Raw genomic sequence first — 6841 nt, 5'->3', positions numbered from 1 at the left:
ACTGTATAAAAGGTTTAATTTTTTTCAAAAATATAACGTTAATCCCTTTGCATTGTTTTGAATTTGTACTATATTAAATTTGCTGTTAGCCACCCTGAGTCCCGATACTGGGAGAAAGGATGGATGTATATAAATAAAATACATAAACTGGAGATCCCTTGAAGATCCATGGGTTTCTTGGTGTAAATAGCCCTCCACCAATAGAGACAGAGACTGAATGAGTCTGTCCAGAATTGCTATGGGTCATTTTTGGCACCTGGGTTGTATCTCCATTGCCCAAACCTAGCACTTTGACGCCATGAAGCTTCCAGGACTCTGTCCAATAGAATCCTGGGATTTCTTATTTCATGAAGTACTTAGAATTAAATAGCAACTTTCATGAAGGACTGCACTGGGGCTCTCTACCAAGCAGCCAGTTCTAAGCAGCCCATTCCCAGGTTTCTCTAGGGTGGATCCACAGCCGTTAACATGGCACCAAACTGCTACAGTTGGGTAATATGTATAGGACTTTGGTTGCATCCTTTCTGGTGTCCCTCCATCTCTCTTGTAGGGTTGTGAATTCAGGATTGTGCCAGGTCCTGAGTTTTGTGGGCCTCTAGCGATCTCATTCAGCCTAATGCATAAATTACAAACCACAGTCGCTCACAGTTTGTCATTCAAATCTACTCAATATACTTTCCTGTGTAGAAATGAAGTGAGACATTTTTAAAGGTCTGTTCCCAGATCAAGGGGAAATGAAGGAGTTATTCTTTCTCTCTCACTTCAGGAGACATGATAAAGCACATTCAATTTAGCCTCTTTGTTTCTAGCCAGATGGCGGTTGCAGAGTAGAGAGGTGAGCCCTTATACCACCACAACTAGGAGAAAGCAGGAAACTGAGCAAATCCATAGACCCTACAATCTTTGTGAGTTGAAGCAACCAAGGAATCAAGCCTTGCAAATTAGAATCATAGAATCATAGAGTTGGAAGAGACCACAAGGGCCATCCAGTCCAACCCCTTTCTACCATGCAGGAAATCCAAATCAAAGCATTCCCAACAGATGGCCATCTAGCCTCTGCTTAAAGACCTCCAAGGAAGGAGACTCCACTACACTCCGGGGGAGTTTGTTCCACTGTCGAACAGCCCTTACTGTCAGGAAGTTCTTCCTAATGTTGAGGTGGAATCTCTTTTCCTGTAGCTTGCATCCATTGTTCCGGGTCCTGTTCTCTGCAGCAAGCTTATAATAAGCTACTGCTCTAGCAGCTGAATGGATATTTGCACAGGACCGTTTCCTTTTGTCTGGAGTTGGGCTACCCCCAAAATGGAGAAGAGGCTCCCTCATGTTCTTCCTGAAGATTATCCCTGAAAACTGGAAGCTCAATGCCAGGCCCTGGTATATGCATCCCTGCTGTCCCATGGAAAAAGAGCAAGAAAACACACACGTTACAGGAGAAGAACAGAAATAATCAATCAATAACTTTATTACAATCAAATCAAAAATGAAATAACACATATAACAAAACTACTCAGTTTTAAACACAATAGGGAGTTAAGAGGTCCTGGGGAAAAGGAGGGAAATCAGGATTTGACTTGAGAGTTAGCGAATGTTTTGTGTTTCAATGAAGAGCTAGAAAGGAGACAGTAATGCATCTTCAGCATCCCCTTTTATGGTTGCAAACAGTTGAATTCTGGCAGCACTTCATTAACACTAATGCTGATGCTTCCGTAATTAATGCTATCCTTCACAGATTCTCGATATGCAATGAAGAATGAGAATGCTCCAAATAATGCAAATGTTTATTGAATGTTCCTGTAAAGGCAAGGTGCTTTCAAACCAAAAACCTTGAAGCAGAAGTAGCATAAATAAAGATCATAATAGAACTTTACAAAATACAGCAAAATGTATGAAGGTTTGTTTTCCAAAAATGTATTTTCAACCATTAACATTTCTACACTTTCTCTCTAGTGTTGATTTTGAGGTCTCTAAAAGTGTGAATTCTGAGAAAATTGTTTAACACAGTCTTACATTTCTATGGCTTCTTTCCTATATGAATGCTTTGGTGATGTGTAAGGTTGGTACCTGAATTAAAACACTTGCCACAAATTTGTCTATAAGGTATTTTCCACTCTGCTGGCATATCTATGGCTTCTCTCCTGTGTGGACTCTCTTATGCACCACAAGGTGCGTCTTCTGAGCAAAGCATTTTCCACACTGCGGACATTTCTATGGTTCCTTCCCAGTCTCCATTCTTTCATGATTCTCAAATTCTTCTAGAAAGAAGGCCAAAGACAGACAAGGCTCAGCTCAGCATTAAGAGAGGAGAGACCTCACAATCTACAGTGGAGCTAAGGAAGCTCACTAGGAAAACAAATAAGAGATAAGGGAGTTTGGGTGTCCCTTCATAGATATCAGTCATAATGGCTGCAATGGAACCCCTTAAAATGTCTGAAAACAACAACTTGACCTGGGTCACACAAGTTTAGTTGCAGCGGTTGTTAACGTTTTTTAGGTTCACAGCTTCCTCACAATACTTGAGGCGCCTCTATTATGCACTTTCCCAGAGTCCCAAACTGAGTTCTGTCCAAACAGAGCCAGACATCTTTGCTCTGCTCCTTCCCTCCTTCCCTGGCTTCCAGATCCCTGATCCCCTTCCATTTCTCCCTCCTCTCTCCAACTTCGCCACCTGCTCTCTTCTCCATCTGCACTGATAAAGCATTTAACCTTCAGCATCTCTTCCTTGCCATTCTCTCTCTTAGACGGACTGAGATAGTATGGGGCAGGAAAGAGACACTTTCAGTTCCATTTCATGAGAAAGGTAGGATAACACATAGATAAATGAATCCATAGGAAAGGCTGGAGAAGGGGGCTTGGAATTAGACTCCAGTTTTGGTGAGGCTAGGGCTCAAGGGAGAAGCCTTGAAACAGCCTGGAGACATCTCCAAGACAGGGGTGGCCAGCCACACTGGGCCCCAGGGATCTCAGAGGTACCTCCCATTGAAATGAATACCCACCACTTTCCTTAGGGGAAGTAGAGGCAGTTTCGTCACTGTTGGGACCACTCTGAGGGCTTGTAGTAGGGCCAAGGGAGGCCTTTTCCCCAAGAGGACATTGGAAGTTTGTCCAGAGCATAGAAAAACAGGGACCAAAAAATCCCTGTAAACTTGCTGAAGGACATACTGGGGAACTTTTGGGGCCAAAAACATTAACTGACATGGTTCCTCCCTAGGAAATCCTTGGATTGGCAGTCAAGGAAGCAGTATTTATAACTCTTAACTAGAGAGATCCAGTAGCTCAAAGAACTATAATTTCCAAGATTTCAGACGATGTTGCTATGATAAAGTGGAATCATATTGCCATGTATGTAGCATACGAGACCACACCCCTGTTCTGAAGTAAGAGCAATGGATCCAGGTTTCTTCCCCAGAGAGGAGACATTTTCATAGGTTTCCATCATCACTTCATTGTACAGAGATTTCTGCTCTGGACTCAAGAGAGGCCCTTCCTCCTCAGAGAAGAAGACTTCCACGTCTGGAAGGGAGATCTGCAACAGAAAGTAACCCTCATCCAGAGACTGACTGAGCAAAAGGGGAGGAAGAACATGGAGCATCCCAAATATGATTGTATCCCTTCAGAATATCAACAGAGTGGGATACATTGGGATATTCTCCCTTATCTTTCCTTGGCTCCCTGGATCTTCATGAATGGAGAGAGAGGGAAAGACAAGGCTGCAATCTTGGTCCCTGATCCTCTAGATTTCTCCTTGATGGAGACTGTGTTTAGCAATGGAGGCTCTTCCCTGGAGGTCTTCCCAATCTGCTTCACTGAACTGACAGAAGTCTAGGGCAGCCTTTATTATCCATTGATTTATGTCTGTGTTTGATTTCTAGTCTGTCTGGAGGCCAATTTCTCCTTGGATCCAAGGCAGAGAACACTCCAGGGCCCTCTTCCCTTCCCTGGGAATAGAAATAGGAAGACCACTGTTCAGTCATTAGGAATGGCTTCCTTTCATGATGGCTCCAAAACCAGGAGCCTCTCTGCATCAAAATGGAGGACCAGCCCTGTCTCAAAGACATGAATTCAATGCTCTTTTGGGAACAGAAGAAGTCCTCCTGAGGACACTCTGAGGGCTGCCATTGGCTGGAATCCCAGGCCCTCCCACCATCCGTGGCCCTGATTGGCTGCAATCCCAGTCCCGCCTGCCATCCCTGGCCCTGATTGGCTGGAATTCCTGTCCTTCCCACCATCCCTGGCCCTGATTGGCTGGAATTCCTGTCCTTCCCACCATCCCTGGCCCTGATTGGCTGGAATTCCTGTCCTTCCCACCATCCCTGGCCCTGATTGGCTGGAATTCCTGTCCCTCCCACCATCCCTGGCCCTGATTGGCTGGAATTCCTGTCCCTCCCACCATCCCTGGCCCTGATTGGCTGGAATTCCTGTCCTTCCCACCATCCCTGGCCCTGATTGGCTGGAATTCCTGTCCTTCCCACCATCCCTGGCCCTGATTGGCTGGAATTCCTGTCCCTCCCACCATCCCTGGCCCTGATTGGCTGGAATTCCTGTCCCTCCCACCATCCCTGGCCCTGATTGGCTGGAATTCCTGTCCTTCCCACCATCCCTGGCCCTGATTGGGTAGAATCCCAGTCTCTGCCTCCTTGTATTCCGGTGACTGTGGGGAATATTGTTCCGGAACCTTCTCTGAGTCTTAGTTGAACATAGGCCTCTCTTTCTCTCCTGAGGCTCCAGAGTCAGAAGGAGGCCAGGCTCCTTGGGCCAAAAGGAAGGAAGTGTGTCTCTTGTGTGTCTGACCCTTCATTTTGGGGCGAAGGAAGGAAGGAAGGAAGGGGTCTGTGGGGGTCCTAAAGGCCATAAAGGACCGAAGGAGAGGCCTTTCTGGGGCTGCAGGAATCAGGGTCTTTGTACTGAAGGTAGGCCTTTATTCCTGGAGCTGAAAGAGGACCTTTGTTTAGATGTTTCAGTCCAGGATTGTTTGGAAAGGCTGCAGCTGAGAGACTGAGCCCATCCTTTGCAGGAATAAAGCCCCAAATTCACTCTCTGGCAGCATTGTCTTCCCAGAAGGAGGAAGTGAGATTTCCAGACCCCAGACACACAGTGCGCCAGTGAGTCCTTTGTGTAGGGACTGTGTGTGTATGTGTTGTTTACTAGAGCTTTGTGAGGTATTAGTTTCACTGGGTTTATATAACGAATTTACTTACATCTTCACTTCCCAAAAATGAGCATAATCCAGGGAGTAATCTTCACTAATAAAGTGGTCTTCCCATGCTTTTTAAAAATACAGAAGGAGAAGTTAAGATGAATGTGATTTTGACAATAGGTCCATTCAGAAACAATGCACACAAATGTACATGCATCAATTTCTCTATGGCTTTAGGAAGCAGAGGGAGGAGGTGCATACCTCTCGCTCCTGCTATGACTGACATAGACAAACACAGCAGTGAAGCTTAGAGAAATATTCTCATTTGTAAAGATGAAATAACTATTTTCTCCAGTGTCTAAATGGGGAGGGGTCCATCCGTCGGGGATGCTTTGATTGAGATTTCCTGCATGGCAGGGGTTGGACTGGGTGGCCCTTGTGGTCTCTTCCAACTCTACGATTTTATGATTCTACGTGGAGAGTGCCTATTTTCCACACTGTTACCAGTCCATCTTTGCTTGGAAATTTCTTGTTCTAGCCACATGCATTCCTAAAACCTAGCCTGTATCCTATCCTATTCTTAGTCCTGATCAGAAGAGAATCACTGAATCAGTTGGATTTACCTATAGATTGACTCACCAGTCACTTATGGTCACATGGGCAGAGGCACTCTCAGAATAATGACTTCTCTGCATGCAGAAGGCTGCCATGGCAATTGGGTGCTCTCTTCCCATCAACTCAATCCTCTGGTGCTCCCTGATCCTGGGAGGAGGGCTGGATCCCATGGAAGGGGGCAAACAGAGAAGAGAACACTCCTTTCCTGCCCTGTTTGACCGAGGAACTCCCTGGTGGATGGGGGGCAACTGGTTTGGCCAATGGGAAAATGAGAGGCCACCAGGCCATACAGCCTGACCCAGCAGAACCCTCTATTCTCCAGTGTTGCTCCCAGTGGAATGAGGCTACAACTGGCCATTCACTGACACAGGTCCTCCCATTGAGTTGTGGGAGCCATTCCGCATGGCCATTCCATGCCTGGTGAGAGTGTTGAGTGCAGGCTATTAGAGAAACATCCAGCTGTGTTTATGTAGCCAAAAGCAAAATGAAGACATCTTCTTTGAGGGCCACTGGGGAGGTCAGGAGGTTACAGCAGATGATGCACTCATTTCACATCTAGCTATGGGGACATAACCAGGGCCCTCTCCAATTCCTTATCCCTTAATCCCCCACCACTCTAAGAAGGCATGGAGTATCTATTGTGGGAGCTGCAGTGAATCTATGCTAGGTCCAGGTGGCTTTGTTTGGTACAGAGGGAGGAAGGGGATGCTCACCTCTGCATCAGCCCAAAGGAGGTATTTGTCACCTATGTATGTCACCAGCAGGATGCTGTTCTCTGTGTCTTTGAGTGCTGCAGTGTTTTCTGCCAAGCCAATCCTTACCCTGGTCCCTTTTCTCAGGAACTTCATCTCGACCTCCTTGTACACGGCTTTGGGGCCTCTCTTGCTGGAAGTGACCAAGGGCACGGCCACCAGGACCCCCTGCCCACCTGATGGCCGACACAGAGGCCAAGCGGAGGGAGTTGGGCTCCAACAGAAAGAGACTGCCGAGGTACAACAGCTTTTCGGTGAGTCACTATCCTATTAGCTTCATCTGTCTCACGTCTGGCCAATTTATGAAAGGAAGCAAATAAGATACTGTCCCAGTTTGTCA

Source organism: Sceloporus occidentalis, unplaced genomic scaffold (genome assembly GCF_023333645.1).
Source record: "Sceloporus occidentalis isolate IW3139 unplaced genomic scaffold, rSceOcc1.0.p SCAF_202, whole genome shotgun sequence".
NCBI lineage: Eukaryota > Metazoa > Chordata > Lepidosauria > Squamata > Phrynosomatidae > Sceloporus > Sceloporus occidentalis.
Note: the sequence above shows the minus strand (reverse complement) of the source record.